The sequence below is a fragment of the Nerophis ophidion genome, linkage group LG19, assembly GCF_033978795.1.
Source record: "Nerophis ophidion isolate RoL-2023_Sa linkage group LG19, RoL_Noph_v1.0, whole genome shotgun sequence".
Lineage (NCBI taxonomy): Eukaryota > Metazoa > Chordata > Actinopteri > Syngnathiformes > Syngnathidae > Nerophis > Nerophis ophidion.
Window position 1 is genome coordinate 26,551,832 of NC_084629.1, and position 17,263 is coordinate 26,569,094.

Here is a 17,263-nt window from a genome sequence, read left to right on the forward strand (position 1 = left end):
TATCGGTCCTGCTAGACACCGAACTCTATTTAATAATACAACTCTAACATTTGACAACCAAACAATTAAACAAGGCGACACGGTAAAGAATCTGGGTATTATCTTCGACCCAACTCTCTCCTTTGAGGCACACATTAAAAGCGTTACTAAAACGGCCTTCTTTCATCTCCGTAATATCGCTAAAATTCGCTCCATTCTGTCCACTAAAGACACTGAGATCATTATCCATGCGTTTGTTACGTCTCGCCTCGACTACTGTAACGTATTATTTTCGGGTCTCCCCATGTCTAGCATTAAAAGATTACAGTTGGTACAAAATGCGGCTGCTAGACTTTTGACAAGAACAAGAAAGTTTGATCACATTACGCCTGTACTGGCTCACCTGCACTGGCTTCCTGTGCACTTAAGATGTGACTTTAATGTTTTACTACTTACGTATAAAATACTACACGGTATAGCTCCATCCTATCTTGCCGATTGTATTGTACCATATGTCCCGGCAAGAAATCTGCGTTCAAAGGACTCCGGCTTGTCAGTGATTCCCAAAGCCCAAAAAAAGTCTGCGGGCTATAGAGCGTTTTCCGTTCGGGCTCCAGTACTCTGGAATGCCCTCCCGGTAACAGTTCGAGATGCCACCTCAGTAGAAGCATTTAAGTCTCACCTTAAAACTCATTTGTATACTGTAGCCTTTAAATAGACTCCTTTTAGACCAGTTGATCTGCCGTTTGTTTTCTTTTTCTTCTATGTCCCACTCTCCCTTGTGGAGGGGGTCCGGTCCGATCCGGTGGCCATGTACTGCTTGCCTGTGTATCGGCTGGGGACATCTCTGCGCTGCTGATCCGCCTCCGCTTGGGATGGTTTCCTGCTAGCTCCGCTGTGAACGGGACTCTCGCTGCTGTGTTGGATCCGCTTTGGACTGGACTCTCGCGACTGTGTTGGATCCATTGTGGATTGAACTTTCACAGTATTATTTTCGGGTCTCCCCATGTCTAGCATTAAAAGATTACAGTTGGTACAAAGTGCGGCTGCTAGACTTTTGACAAGAACAAGAAAGTTTGATCACATTACGCCTGTACTGGCTCACCTGCACTGGCTTCCTGTGCACTTAAGATGTGACTTTAAGGTTTTACTACTTACGTTTAAAATACTACGCGGTATAGCTCCATCCTATCTTGCCGATTGTATTGTACCATATGTCCCGGCAAGAAATCTGCGTTCAAAGGACTCCGGCTTGTCAGTGATTCCCAAAGCCCAAAAAAAGTCTGCGGGCTATAGAGCGTTTTCCGTTCGGGCTCCAATATTCTGGAATGCCCTCCCGGTAACAGTTCGAGATGCCACCTCAGTAGAAGCATTTAAGTCTCACCTTAAAACTCATTTGTATACTCTAGCCTTTAAATAGACTGCCTTTTTAGACCAGTTGATCTGCCGTTTCTTTTCTTTTTCTTCTATGTCCCACTCTCCCTTGTGGAGGGGGTCCGGTCCGATCCGGTGGCCATGTACTGCTTGCCTGTGTATCGGCTGGGGACATTTCTGCGCTGCTGATCCGCCTCCGCTTGGGATGGTTTCCTGCTGGCTCCGCTGTGAACGGGACTCTCGCTGCTGTGTTGGATCCGCTTTGGACTGAACTCTCGCGACTGTGTTGGATCCATTGTGGATTGAACTTTCACAGTATCATGTTAGACCCGCTCGACATCCATTGCTTTCCTCCTCTCTAAGGTTCTCATAGTCATTATTGTCACCGACGTCCCACTGGGTCATTATTGTCACCGACGTCCCACTGGGTCATTATTGTCACCGATGTCCCACTGGGTGTGAGTTTTCCTTGCCCTTATGTGGGCCTACCGAGGATGTCGTGGTGGTTTGTGCAGCCCTTTGAGACACTAGTGATTTAGGGCTATATAAGTAAACATTGATTGATTGATTGATTCATTCACCAGTGTGAGCAGCACTGGGGGCAAGGGTGAAGTGTCCTGCCCAAGGACACAACGGCAGCGATTTGGATGTCAATAGGCGGGAAGCGAACCTGCAACCCTCAGGTTTCTGGCACGGCCACTCTACCCACTACGCCATGCCGCCCATATACATACACACACACATACATATATATATATATACACACACACACATATACATACATATATATATATATAATATATGTGTGTGTGTGTGTATATATATATATACACACACACACACACACACACACACACACACACACACACACACACACACACACACACACATTAGGGCTGTGAATCTTTGGGCGTCCCACGATTCGATTCAATATCGATTCTTGGGGTCACGATTCGATAATATATCGATTTTTTCGATTCGATTCTCGACTCAAAAACTATATTTTTCCGACTCGAAACGATTCTGTATTCATTCAATACATAGGATTTCAGCAGGATCTACCCCAGTCTGCTGACATGCTAGCAGAGTAGTTGATTTAAAAAAAAAAAAAAGCTTTTATAATTGTAAAGGACAACGTTTTATCAACTGATTCCAATAATGTAATTTTTTTTAACTATTAAACAAACCAAAATGTTTTACTTATTTTATCTTTGTGAAAACATAGGACACAGTGTGTTGTCAAGCTTATGAGATCCGATGCAAGTGTAAGCCACTGTGACACTGTTATTTTTTTGTTTTATTTATAAATGTCTAATGATAATGTCAGAGGGATTTTTAATCACTGCTATGCTGAAATTATAACTAATGTTGATACTGTTGTTGATAATATTCATTTTAGTTTCACTACTTAATGTCAATGAGGGATATTTAATCACTGCTATGCTGAAATTATAACTAATATTGATACTGTTGTTGATAATATTCATTTTTGTTTCACTACTTTTGGTTTATTTTGTGTCGTGTTTGTGTCTCCTCAATTGCTCTGTTTATTGCAGTTCTGAGTGTTGCTGGGTCAGGTTTGGTTTTGGAATTGGATTGCATTGTTATGGTATTGCTGTGTATTGTTTTGTTGGATTGATAAAAAAAAATTTTTTTAATTATTATTATTTATTTTTTTTAAATCGATTTTTTAAAAATGAGAATCGATTCTGAATCGCACAACGCAGTCGAATTGATTTTTTCCAACGGTTAGGGTACGTGTATTCATATTGAACCGTTTCAGTCCGGGGGTTTCGGTCCGATTCGGAGGTGTATCGAACAAGTTCCCACACGGACATATTAAGTAGCGTACCAATCGTTGTGTAAACAATGCACACCGAGGCACAACACACCGCCTGTTAGCAGGGACCGGGCTACGATAGACTGACCAGATGTCCTCTTTTCAGCGGATGTGTCCTCTTTTGCATAGCTGTCCGGGTGGAGTTCCTTTAATGCCTCAAATGTCCGGCATTTTAAGTTAGGGTTGCGTGTATTTTCAATGTACGCTCGGGGTTAAAAACAAAAATTGTGCACGCAGCAACATTCGTGAGGGAGGGGCAGAGACAGAGAGAGCGAGAGAGTTATGATAAACGCGCATGCGTCGCCAGGCTCTGCTTTTTACCCATAGATTTATCAAATTTTATTTTTTATTATCTATAGCAGGGGTGCCCACAGCTATTGTTTTAAAGGTCCATGGCACATTCTAAAAATACTATTAAAATAAACAAAAACATAACAAAAGTGAAATAAAAAAAGCTTAAAGGCTACATGTAATTTAGAAAAAGTTGCAATGTTGACTAATAAAACAAAGCTGTTTTTTCTCTCTTTCAAACTGTCATTGCACAAAACATAATATTGAATCAAAATCAATGTTACTATGAAATATTGACCTACCCAAGATTGAATATTTTGCAAATTTGGTAAATAACCAAAAAATTTATATTTTGTTGTTTTCTTACTGTACCGAAAATGAACCAAACCGTGACCTCTAAACCGAGGTACACACCGAACCGAAATGTTTGTGTACGTTACCCCCCTTATATATATACACACACACACATACAAATATATAAATCATAAACATACATCTGGGAAAAAATGGACATCGTGTTCCCTCCGAAATGGCTGCACCTATGTTGTTTATGCCGATTAACATTAATTATGCGATGTCTTAAACAGTTGAAAATGTAAGAAAGAAAGTAACTTTGGGGTGTTTTTATCAAATTTATGCGACCAAACAATTACATCACAATTGTCCGTTAATAAGTAAAAAGTCAAGGGCGATGGCATGTTCTTGCCGTCGATGCTGGTCAATTTTTTAGGGCATTACGGCACGCGACAAGAGCTGTCGCGGCACTTAAATACGACAACTGTAAATATTGTTTACGACTGCACTTAAATACGAAAACTGTAAATATTGTTTATCTGAAGATCACACCCTTAGACGGTCTAAGAATGTTTTTTTTTTTAAAGGCCTACTGAAACCCACTACTACCCACCACGCAGTCTGATAGTTTATGAATCAATTATGAAATATTAACATTGCAACACATGCCAATACTGCCTTTTTAGTTTATTAAATTACAATTTTAAATTTCCCGTGAGTTTCGTCTTCGAAACGTCGTGTAATGATGACGTGTACGCAAGACGTCACAGGTTTTTAGGAAGTATGAGTGCTGCGCACACACACAGCTAAATGTCGTCTGCTTTAACTGCATAATTACACAGTTTTTTGGACATCTGTGCTGCTGAATCTTTTGCAATTTGTTCAATTAATATTGGAGAAGTCACAGTAGAAAGATGAAGTTGGGAAGCTTTAGCCTTTAGCCACACGGTGATACCTTGTTTAAAATCCCTGGAGATGAAACTTTCCTATGGATCAGAGCGCGGTCAAGAGAACATGAATCCCGACCACATGTCAACCAGCAGGTTTCGGTGAGAAAATTGTGGTTAAAAAGTCAGTTCTTACCGGAGAAAAGCTGAGCTTGTGTCGTCCATAGCTGCCGTCGACTCCCGAGACACTGCGCGTCTAGACACCCGTGGAGACACCCTTCCGACTATCGGGTAATATTAAACTCACTAAAACACTTGCAACGGATAAGGGATTTCCCAGAATTAACCTAGTAAATGTGACTAAAAACATCGGAATCCGTCCCAATGCAATCGCGTTTTTTCTTTTTTTTTTCTAATCTGTCGCTATCAATATCCTCAAACACAAATCTTTCATCCTCGCTCAAATTTAAGGGGAAATTGTTGTTTTCTCGGTCCGAATAGCACTTTTTGTCGGAGGCTCCCATTAAAAACAATGAATATGTGAGGAGCCATCAAACATGTGAAGTCATCGTCTGCGACTTCCGGTAGAGGCAGGGCATTTCTCTTAGCACCGAAAGTTGCAAACTTTATCGTGGATGTTTTCTACTAAATCCTTTCAGCAAAAATATGGCAATATCGCGAAATGATCAAGTACGACACATAGAATGGACCTGCTATCCACGTTTAAATAAGAAAATCTATTTTCAGTAGGCCTTTAACCACAGAAAAAGCCTCCTGTGGGTTCCCGATCAAAAATTAGGGCTAGCAACTTTTGCATCATAGGAATGCATTGGTCTTTTATCTATCCTGCTTTTGTGTGTTCATTTTACAAGAAGCTAGAACATTCTACTGACACCCCCCTCCACTTGTCGTTGGAATATGTTGAGCAGCCCACCTGACGTCCCTGTTAGGCTTATTCTAGAACAAACTTCATGCTGAGTGCAACTGCTGCCGGCCAAGAGAGAACTGAACCGGCTTTACAACATTCGTGCATTTACACCGAATCGGTGTCGAATTAACGTCCATGTCAGCGAGCGGTCACAACAGATAAGAACAAGTCATAATAAAAGGAACAATGACAAATGTCTTACATAGTTGATCTCTTGAGTTGGCAAATCGTGCAAATGACGATCCACCCCAAAAAAATACAAAATAAAAAACAGCCGAGCTGCGGACTCGTCGGCAGGCCTAGTCGTCAAAAGCGAATTACGTTGATACGTGCAGGCCTCATCATCATATCCGCTCGGGGCCTGGCATACGTTAACCGCCCCCCTCAAAAATGTAGACCGCAGTGCCAGGGAATACATATAATAGATGTGGCCCCAACAGCTACCGAACACAACATGGTACTCTTAGGTGGTTCCATCCCGGGTGACCGAGTTGCTCTCGGACAGAGTCGCCATTTCCCCATAGTTATTAGCCTCGGACGTGCTAACGGACGCTGCTAACAGTTAGTTTAACGTCCGGAATTAAGGTAGCCTGTTTGTATTTGGAAAAACTAATAGGACTAAAAATGTCACCATATTTGCCCAGTTTGTGTGCTCTTGGCAGCACACGTATACACGTCACAGAAAGGAACGGTGAATAAACTGTATACAGAACTCAATAGGAGTCGTCTATTTCCTGAAAGCCCACAGTACTTGTACCACCTAACAAATATCAAGTTTGACTCGGGTGGCCGATTCCCTTGCACTATTTGCATCAAATACACATGATGGCAATCGAGACGTACAACTTTGCCATACAATAAATAGATTAATAGTGTCATTTATAACATTGTCTCAGTTGGTAGACACCGCCGACAGCGCTGGCATGCTAGCTCCACAGTCAGTATTGGAAATAAAATGTAAAAAAGAAAACACCGGTTGCGGTTTGAGCACTAACTAATTTCACTTTTTGTAGCTTTGACATTTATAAAAAAAAAAAGCCTCGGCGAGGCGTGAAGGCAACATGACACACGAATTAACGTAAGAAAATGCAAGAGAAAGTAACGTAGTAGCTAAGCTAACGACCCCCGTCTATAGCGTGCAGTGCTAGTTAGCCAGCAACTCACCAGGAATTTGATCGGACTTCCCCTCTTCTATTGCCGGGCTCCGTCCAAACCTTTAGCGGCGGCGTGTTACATAAAGGTGGGCCCGTGTCGGTGACGGTTTCTCGCAGACGGGGGGTCACCTAAAGATCTCTTCTTTTAATTCCAACGTCTCCCCCCCCCACGACTCTTGGCTTCTGGGTGTTTTTCCTGCGTCACCGGCGCAGTAACAGCCCCCCGACTGACTGTCGAGCAAATGTGCGGGCTTGTCACTTGGCTCCCAGGGCCGGCACTCTCCGCACAAACACAACTTCAATCAACATGGCGGAAGCGCCAGCTTGCTCCCGTTTAAAAAAAAAAAATGGGCCAAAAAAAAAAAGCCAGACAAAGTCCAAAAAGCGTCGGCCTCGTCCGTAGGAGAGATGCGGAGGAGCGGCCCCCCTCAAGTCAACACAACATCAGCTGAACGGAAAGTGCATTTAACTGCTGCCGAGTCTGCTTCAGGCTGAGTGGAGTCCGGCTCCGAGTAGACCTTTGCTGCTCTACTCCGTAGTTTCACCGAAACAACATGGCCGCTCTGAGGTCAGCCACTGGGACGAGGCCACGCCCATTCTGCTTTGATGGTGCGTTCAATGATACTCGAAAGTTTACAACTCGGTGTAAACTTGTATCAAGCTCAAAGGCCTACTGAAACCCACTACTATTGACCATGCAGTCTGATAGTTTATATATCAATGATGAAATATTACCATTGCAACACATGCCAATACGGCCTTTTTAGTTTACTAAATTACAATTTTAAATTTCCAGAGAGTTTCGTCTTGAAAATGTTGTGTAATGATGACGTGTACGCAAGACGTCACGGGTTTTAAGGAAATATGAGCGCTGCGCACACACACAGCTAAAGGTCGTCTGCTTTAACGGCATAATTACACAGTATTTTGGAGATCTGTGTTGTTGAATCTTTTGCAATTTGTTCAATTAAAATTGGAGAAGTCACAGTAGAAAGATGGAGTTGGGAAGCTTTAGCCTTTAGCCACACAAACACACGGTGATTCCTTGTTTAAAATTCCTGGAGGTGAAACTTTCCTATGGATCAGAGAGTGGTCAAGCCAACATGAATCCCAACCGAATGTCAACCAGCAGGTTTCGGTGACAAAATTGTGGTTAAAAAGTCAGTTCTTACCGGAGAAAAGCTGAGCTTGTGCCGTCCATAGCTGCCGTCGACTCCCCTGAGACACTGCGCGTCAAGACACCCGTGGAGACACCCTTCCGACTATCAGGTACTATTTAACTCACTAAAACACTAGCAACACAATAGAAAGATAAGGGATTTCCCAGAATTAACCTAGTAAATGTGACTAAAAACATCGGAATCCGTCCCAATGCAATCGCGTTTGTTTTTTTTGTTTTTAACTTTTTTTTTTGTAGTCCGTCGCTATCAATATCCTCAAACACAAATTTTCCATCCTCGCTCAAATTAATGGGGAAATTGTTGTTTTCTCAGTCCGAATAACACTTTTTGTTGGAGGCTCCCATTAAAAACAATGTGAATATGTGAGGAGCCATCAAACATGTGACGTCAGCGTCTGCGACTTCCGGTAGAGGCAGGGCATTTCTCTTAGCACCGAAAGTTGCAAACTTTAGCGTGGATGTTCTCTACTAAATCCTTTCAGCAAAAATATGGCAATATCGCAAAATGATCAAGTATGACATATAGAATGGACCTGCTATCCCCGTTTAAATAAGAAAATCTCATTTAAGTAGGCCTTTAAACTCAGTGCACGGCGTGACGCCAAATTTGTGCCCAGCGAAGTAAGTGCACAGGGGGGAGTGTGCACATGCGCACACCTGCGCAGTCCAGTGCGCAGTGACCAGCCGGGCAGTTTTTTGGCAGGGCGGCGTTATTGACAAACCAACATGTGTGTAGCGAAAGAGAGACCATCCTAGTAGTGATTTAGCTAGACCAGTGGTTCTTAACCTGGGTTCGATCGAACCCTAGGGTTCGATCGAACCCTAGGCGTTCGGTGAGTCAGGCTCAGGGGTTCGGCAGAGGTCAAGACACACCCGACTCATCGTGTAAATAAAAACGTATCCCTATCAGCGTATTACAGATAGGGCAAAAGCAGAAATCAGACTGATTTGCAGGTGTGTAATTTGTTGTGAGTTAATGCACTGTGCTGGTTCTGTTGTTTGAACATGTGATGTTCATGCACGGTTTATTTTGTGCACCAGTAAAAAAAACATGGTAACACTTTAGTATGGGGAACATATTCACCATTAATTAGTTGCTTATTAACATAAAAATTAGTTACATATTGGCTCTTAACAAGTCATTATTAAGTACTTATTATTGCCTTATTCGGCATGGTCTTATTATAACCCTAACCCGAACCCTAACCAAATAACTTTAAATTAAGTCTCTGTTACTTAGAATATGTTCCCAGAGTGTCCAAAAAACTCTAAATTAAGTCTTTGTTACTTAAAATACGTTCCCCGTACTAAAGTGTTACCAAAAACATATAACATGGTCTTGAAATTTGAAAAAAAAGGAGGGTTCGGTGAATGCGGGTATCAAACTGGTGGGGTTCGGTACCTCCAACAAGGTTAAGAACCACTGAGCTAGACTCTGAAGATTTGTTTTGTTTGTGTGGACTGACAACCGTCCTAAGACAATATATATCACAGTAACTTTGGTATGATATGTTTTTTCTTTTAGCTAACAATATCAGCAAATCCATCCATCCATCCATCCATCCATCTTCTTCCGCTTATCCAAGGTCGGGTCACGGGGGCAGCAGCCTAAGCAGGGAAGCCCAGACTTCCCTCTCCCCAGCCACTTCGTGTAGCTCTTCCCGGGGGATCCCGAGGCATTCCCAGGCCAGCCGGGAGACATAGTCTTCCCAACATGTCCTGGGTCTTCCCCTTGGCCTCCTACCGGTTGGATGTGCCCTAAACACCTCCCTCGGGAGGCATTCAGGTGGCATCCTGACCAGATGTCTGAACAACCTCATCTGGCTCCTCTCGATGTGGAGGAGCAGCGGCTTTACTTTGAGTTCCTGTTGGGTGACAGAGCTTCTCACCCTATCTCTAAGGGAGAACCCCGCCACCCGGCGGAGGAAACTCATTTCGCCCGCAAATCCAAGTTTAACTAATGAGTATACCTTGTATGCACTCTCACTGAGGCAACAGGGGCACTTATTTAGCAAGCCGTCCCATACACACTTTATACAATAGGGTGGGCATATATTTTGCACTTAAGGCGCTAAATATATACCCTGACACGCTTGGGCACTTATTTCGCGGCGAGCACTTATTTCGCTTGAAACCGGGGGTGGCCCCCCACTTTATTTTTCGTGGCCTACAAAAGCCTGGAAATAATATGCTTTAATAAAGAATCTTTTCTTGCTAAATGTGTTTGTTCTTTCCATTTTGACATTAAAAAATTACATGTATTGAATGCGGGCAGCACGGTGGGAAAAAGGGGTTAGTGCGTCTGCCTCACAATACGAAGGTCCTGAGTAGTCCTGGGATCAATCCCGGGCTCGGGATCTTTCTGCGTGGAGTTTGCATGTTCTCTCCGTGACTGCATGGGTTCCCTCCGGGTACTCCGGCTTCTACCCACCTCCAAAGACATGCCCTAGTATGTGAATGTTGTCTATTTGTGTTGGCCCTGAGATGAGATAGTGACTTGTCCAGGGTGTAACCTGCCTTCCGCCGAATGCAGCTGAGATAGGCTACAGCACCCCCCGCGACCCCGAAACGGACAAGTGGTATAATATGGATGTTATGGATGTACTGGATGCAGCACGGTGCGACAGGGGTTAGTGCATGTGCCTCACAATACCAAGGTTCTGGGTTTGATCCCCAGGTTCGGGTTTTTCTTTTTGGAGTTTGCATGTTCTCCCCGTGGCTGCATGGGTTCCCTCCGGGTACTCCGGCTTCCTCCCACCTCCAAAGACATGCACCTGGGGATAGGTTGATTGGCAACACTAAATGGGCCCTAGTGTGTTAACGTGAGTGTGAATGTTGTGTTGGCCCTGCGATGAGGTGGTGACTTGTCCAGGGTGTACACCGCCTACCGCCCGAATGCAGCTGAGATAGGCACCAGCACCCCCGTGACCCCGAAAGTAACAAGCAGTAGAAAATTGATGTACTGAATGCATACCCTCGATATGCATAGCTGCATATCTTTTAAACTTTAATATTATTTAATAATGCAACAAAATATCATACATTCCAAAAGCATTTTTTGTTAAGATAAAAATACTTAAATATCTGTTGGACTTTCGACAAAGTGTTCGTCAAATTATACACAGTAAAAATAACCACAGACTTTACAGCAAAATTCTAGCGACTGAAGTGCCAATTTTCTTCTCCCGTAAAAAAAATATTTTGGTACCGTTTTTACATTTACAGTAATACACTAAAAACCAACAACCATAGATTTTACAGTAAAAAAAAATGGCAGCTCAGTTGCCATGAAAAAAAGTGGTACCGTTTTCCTGTTCCATTGATATGTATGCTGTAAAAACCATTAGAAGTTCCATCCATCCATCCATTTTCTACCGCTTATTCCCTTTCGGGGTCGCGGGGGGCGCTGGCGCCTATCTCAGCTACAATCGGGCGGAAAGCGGGGTACACCCTGGACAAGTCGCCACCTCATCGCAGGGCCAACACAAATAGACGGACAACATTCACACTCACATTCACACACTAGGGCCAATTTAGTGTTGCCAATCAACCTATCCCCAGGTGCATGTCTTTGGAGGTGGGAGGAAGCCGGAGTACCCGGAGGGAACCCACGCATTCACGGGGAGAACATGCAAACTCCACACAGAAAGATCCCGAGCCTGGATTTGAACCCCGAACTGCAGGAACTTTGTATTGTGAGGCAGACGCACTAACCCCTCTGCCACCGTGAAGCCATTAAAAGTTATGCAGTAAAATTCCGAGTAATTATAGTGTAATGTAATGTAATGTAATATCATGGGGCAAATCCTTATACATTTTTATCATATACTATTAACTGTAACAGGCGGCCCTCTGAGGACAGCCATAACTGCGATGTTGCCCTCAATGAAAACGAGTTCGAAACCCCTGTATTAGAGACCCTTGGCCTTCACTTTGACAGCCATGGGCCACCATGATTGTGCTAGTCTTTTTAGTATTAGATTTAGGATGTCTAATTTGTATTTATTTACTCTGTCTTGTCTGCTAACATCCTGTTGGGGTATGACACTTTGCCTTGCTGTATCCGGTCTGGCATGCTTATATTTCTAGTTTGTTCCTGCTCAAAATGTTTATTGAGGGTGCATTCACACTTGTTGACCAGCTGAGATGTAATAAAGAGCATTGGAACAGAATAAATTCCAAATATTTGTTTGAAAAGTGCAACTTGCGCAATAGTTATTACATGTTTTAAAATTAAGAATATGACAATAATACAACTGGATGTTACTATCTGTGGTATAAAAAGAACAAATGTTAAAACAATTATATTTTAAAGTCTTATTTTTCAAAGTTTAATGATTATATTGTATAAAAATTGCTTGTCTGCCCATGGAATTAGTTTGGCTTTGGGAGTCTTGTCACTGACCGCGCTTATGCATGCACAAATGCAAAATAACAAATGTTTTTGTCATTTGCAGCATTTTTTCCTAAAAAATAAATAAATAAATGAATAAATATTTAAATTATGTCATTGCAGCATTTTTTTTAAATCCTGCAACATTTTCCAGTTGCATGTATTCAATTGTGTTTGTATTTTTATATTTGGAGAGTCGGGACAATGAAGCACATTTGCACCTATTTCCCAAGGCAGGGTTTCTTAACCTTTTTGACTTCGGGGCCAAACTTTTCCACTACAGAGAGGTCCGGAGCCCACTTAAATATTAACATTGAATTAGTAATCTTACTCTGGATTTTAATCATATTCAATAATACAGTTTAAAACCTTTTTAAATCATTTAAAAACGTGTTAAATCACAAAGAGGGTATTTTTTAACACAAAGACCTTACTCAATCTTAGTTCAGGCTAATAAAGTTGGAGTCAAACAAGGCTGTGTTCTGGCACCCACTCTGTTCAGCATGATGTTCTCAGCCATGCTCACAGATGCTTTCCGGTCTGGAGATATGGGGATAGACCTGCGCTACCGTACTGATGGCAAGCTGTTTAATCTGCGAAGACTTCAGGCAAAAACAAAAGTAAAGGCCACCAAGGTTCACGACTTCCTCTTTGCATATGACTGTGTCTTGAATGCTTCCAACAAGCTGGAAATGCAACTGAGCATGAACAGCTTCGCCGCAGCATGCTCAGACTTTGGACTCACCATCAGTACAAAGAAAACAGATGTGATGCATCAACCCGCTCCTGGAGACCCGTACACTGAACCCCTCGTCAGCGTGAATGGTGAAGACCTCAAAGCTGCTGAAAAGTTTGTCTACCTGGGTAGCACCTTGTCACGCATGGGCAACATCGACGAGGAAGTCATCCTTAGGATAGCGCATGGAAGTGCTGCATTCGGCCGACTCCGCAGTTCTGTCTGGGAGCGCAGAGGGCTCAGCCTACGGACCAAACTAAAGGTCTATCGTGCTGTTGTCCTACCCGCCCTGCTGTATGCCTGTGAGACCTGGACTGTATACAGCCAGCATGCTAAACAACTTAACGCCTTCCACATGAGATCCCTGAGGAAGCTGCTCAATATCAGGTGGCAGGACAAGATCCCAGACACTGAGGTCCTCCACAGGGCTGAGATGGAGAGCATCTATGCCATCCTCAAGCGTTCCGCGCTGAGATGGGCTGGCCATGTCTGCCGTATGTCAAACGAACGCCTACCAAAAATGCTTCTGTACGGTGAACTGCACCATGGAAAGCGCTTACGCGGCGGACAGCGGAAACGCTTTAAGGACACCCTAAAGACCAGTCTCAAGGGCTGTGGTCTGGACCCAGAGACCTGAAAAAGCCGTTGCCCAACACCGTTCAAACTGGCACTCTGCAGTCTGGCATGGTGTAGCAGACTTCGAGGAAAATCACATCCATGAAGCCGAACAGAAGCGAAAGCTCCGCAAGACCAGAGACTCTTCCTCCCTCTCAGCCAGCCACCCCCCAGCCATAACCTGCCCTCACTGCAGCCGGTCATTCTGTGCAAGGATCGGCCTCATCAACCACACAAATCAACATGAAGTCACCTGGTCATCTTCGAAAACGAAGGACGAACATGATAGCTCGGTTGGTAGAGTGGCCGTGCCAGCAACTTGAGGGTTGCAGGTTTGATCCCCGCTTCCGCCATCCTAGTCACTGCCGTTGTGTCCTTGGGCAAGACACGTTACCCACCTGCTCTCAGTGCCACCCACACTGGTTTAATTGTAAAAATTAGATATTGGGTTTCACTATGTAAAGCGCTTTGAGTCACTTGAGAAAAAGCGCTATACAAATATACTTCACTTCATATTGCTTCTGCTATTTTTCCACAAATCAAATATTTGTTTAAATACACATTAACATTCCAACACACTGTAGTGTAGTTTAAAACTGGCAGTGAATATTTATATTATATGCATGATGTCATTTAAAGTAGCTAGCAATTAGCTCTCTGGTTGCCAGGTGGCTAATGATTAGCACGCTAGTGGCCAGCTAACAATAGGCGTACTAGTTGCCAGCTACCGCTTAACACGCTAGTAGCTACTTAAGAGCATTGCAAGCGGGTGATCACCAAGGTAGTGGCCAGCTAGTGATTAGCGTGCTAGTTTCCAACTAGTGATTTGCCGCTCTGTACCGTATTATTAGAATGTCTTATTATTGCACAATAACAAGGGAAAATTTTAATTTAAAAGAGCCCTAATTATGGAAAATAAAGTTTTCTTATTTATTGGTACCTGCTGTTGTGTATTTGAGATCTACATAAGTAAGATTTGAACTCAAACCGTGAAGGAATTGGGGAGGTTATTTAAAAAACATTCTTTCCTTCCTTTGAGCCATTTTGGGATTTTCCGCATTGGTGACGTTTTTGTCAGTCAGTGACTTCAGCGGATCATCCATATATGGAAGAGATTTACGCAAAGTGCTTTTTTTGCTAGTCCTCCATTGTAGTCCGACACTGTGGTCAAATAACTTCTTTTTCTCTATCGTCTTGTTGTAGGGCAGACTGGCTCGTACATGCACATGCATCCTCCGCTGTTGCCATTTCTAATAAAAATTAGCTGAAACTTAGACTCAATATGGAAGCACTAAAAAATACATCATGGATGACGGGGAGAAGACGCTGTCGAAGTTGAGAGAGGTAAATAAGACAAAACAGCGCATGCCAAAGAGACGGTCAAAAAGCGTCTTTAAAACGGTGTGTAAAACAATCTATGCAACATTTTGACAAAGAACCATAGACCATAAGGAAGTGTTTTAAATGTAGAAACATATTGGTTCCCTTTAAGGGGCTGATTGACTTAAATTCTGTTTTGGTTATACGCTGATGTTTGTTTTTTTAATAATGTTTGTTTTTTCTATATGAAGAAAGTCCTTGCAATATGCATTTCCTGGCACCTGGATCATTCCAGATGCAACGTCACAACATCGCGCCGGTTCCCAGTACACATTTTTGACGTGCTAAAAATACATGTAAAAATCCAAAAATTTGAATATCATGCAGAGGTTAATATAATACGACTCCTTTAAAACACAATATATTTAAGTAGGAGGTCCCTGCTCCATTTGGGAATCCTTGACCTGGAAAACGTTTAACACCCCCATCCATCCATTTTGTACCGCTTATTCCCTTTGGGGTCGCGGGGGGCGCTGGTGCCTATCTCAGCTACAATCGGGCGGAAGGCGATTACACCCTGGACAAGTCGCCATCTTATCGAAGGGTTAAACACCCCCAATGTAAGATAAAAAAAACTTATATCTGGGCTTTAATTATGAGTTTCCTAGGAAAAAATGTGGGCATTTGGGCATTAAAGTTTTTAGGGTACCAACAAAACAGGGAAAAATACATTAAAGCAGTGCCTTATTAATTAATAATGTATTGATAGACAAACCTCCAGCTATACAGCAGTGTCCGAATCAATTGAGCGATTGATTCGGACAATGTTGTATAGCGAGAGTGTTTGTGGAAGTTTGTTTAGGTTTGCTGACCATGAATACAGTAGGTACCCTATACAATACCCCTATACAATATCCTAATCTAATACCCTACTGTGCAATACTACCCTTCGAGTGCAATACGTCCGACAATGATTGTTATTTATTACTTATATTGTACAGTATTTTGTATGTCTATAGTGTTTTGTATATTGTACAGGATTGCTTATTATTTCCATTGGATAGTAGTCTGTTTATTTTAATTGTTAGTTTTTCCTTTATTACCTCTTGTGCCCGTATTTGTTCCCCCTACCGCACCTTAAATTGGAGTCTTTAATCTCGTTATATGCAAATATAATGACAATAATGTCCATTCTATTCTATTCTACTGAGGTGGATGAAGCTATTTGGGGCAAGTGCTAGTCAACAACCAGTTTGACACAACCATTTGATTATATACATCAGCTCCCATCCACTTGGTAGTGCTAAGGAGCTTATAAAACGGTTTGCAAGCCATCAACAGACACGAGAAGAACCTGTCAGACGAAACATTTTTGAAGTATTGTTACATTTTAAAGCCATACACGCCACAACATCTCCACCTGTGCCATGAGCATGTCGTGTGTAATGTTAATAAAAAGGTGTCGCCAACCTGGTTAGTTCGCACCGCTCCTGCGCCGCAGAGAAGGACAGCAAAGTGAAAGTTGACGGCGACACAATGAACGATGGTCAAATGTCGGCTCGCAGCGTGTCAATGCTGCTGATCTGTCATGACGTGTGCGTGCGCACCCTCGTCTTGCCTTCAGCGACAACAACAACAACGATTTCACATAAAGGTGCCTTTAGTGGACTCTTTAAAGTCTGTGATGTTCAAGTGCGTATCATCTTTGTGTGAAAATACGGACGTGGTTGTGGTCCTCCCGTAGACTCTGGTAGCCCACTTCAATACGATACACGCAACATACATTATTCGTACATCAACTTCCACCTCGCTCTGTTTTACACGATGTGATTAAGTCGGCTAAACAAATGATTTTCCCCGGGTGCAGCCATCTTGGCTTGCCAACTTCCGAGGTTGTTTGAATGCAGCACGGATGAAATAGAAACCAAAAATACAGACAGTGTAATCAAACTAGTAGCCCTTCACATGAAGAAGTACATTTAAACTCTTAAAAGATACTGGGACAAACATTGAACTAAAAGCAAATCAAATCATGTTGCAATTTAATCGCCAATATCCCTTTAACGGTCATGTTTATAAGGTGTGTTAATCATAATATTGTCAATTAACTGTCGTGTTTATCAGGTGTTTTAATCATAAGTGTATATTGTCAATGTAAGATTTGCATCTTAAATATGGCTTTGGAATACACAAAAGTCAAAATCGTAATAGTAGCCATACTATATTAAAATCTTTCAGTTTTGTTGTTGATATAAGTCAGGGGTCGGGAACC

At 42.6% G+C, this 17,263-nt stretch overlaps 1 protein-coding gene across 8 annotated transcripts in view; it reads right to left on the bottom strand.

The window, feature by feature from the left end:
* The window catches only part of usp9 (ubiquitin specific peptidase 9), a 101,760-nt gene extending 84,920 nt beyond the window's left edge, over positions 1-16,840 (bottom strand). For 6 of the 8 annotated variants that reach the window (XM_061879690.1, XM_061879687.1, XM_061879688.1 and 3 more), the window contains exon 1: positions 6,758-7,293. The gene's annotated coding sequence lies outside the window, so the exon portion shown is untranslated. Of the gene's footprint in view, positions 1-6,757; positions 7,294-16,461 lie in introns of those variants that run through there. The other 2 variants (XM_061879684.1, XM_061879689.1) reach the window with 2 other exon arrangements.
* Positions 16,841-17,263: the final 423 nt, after the last annotated feature.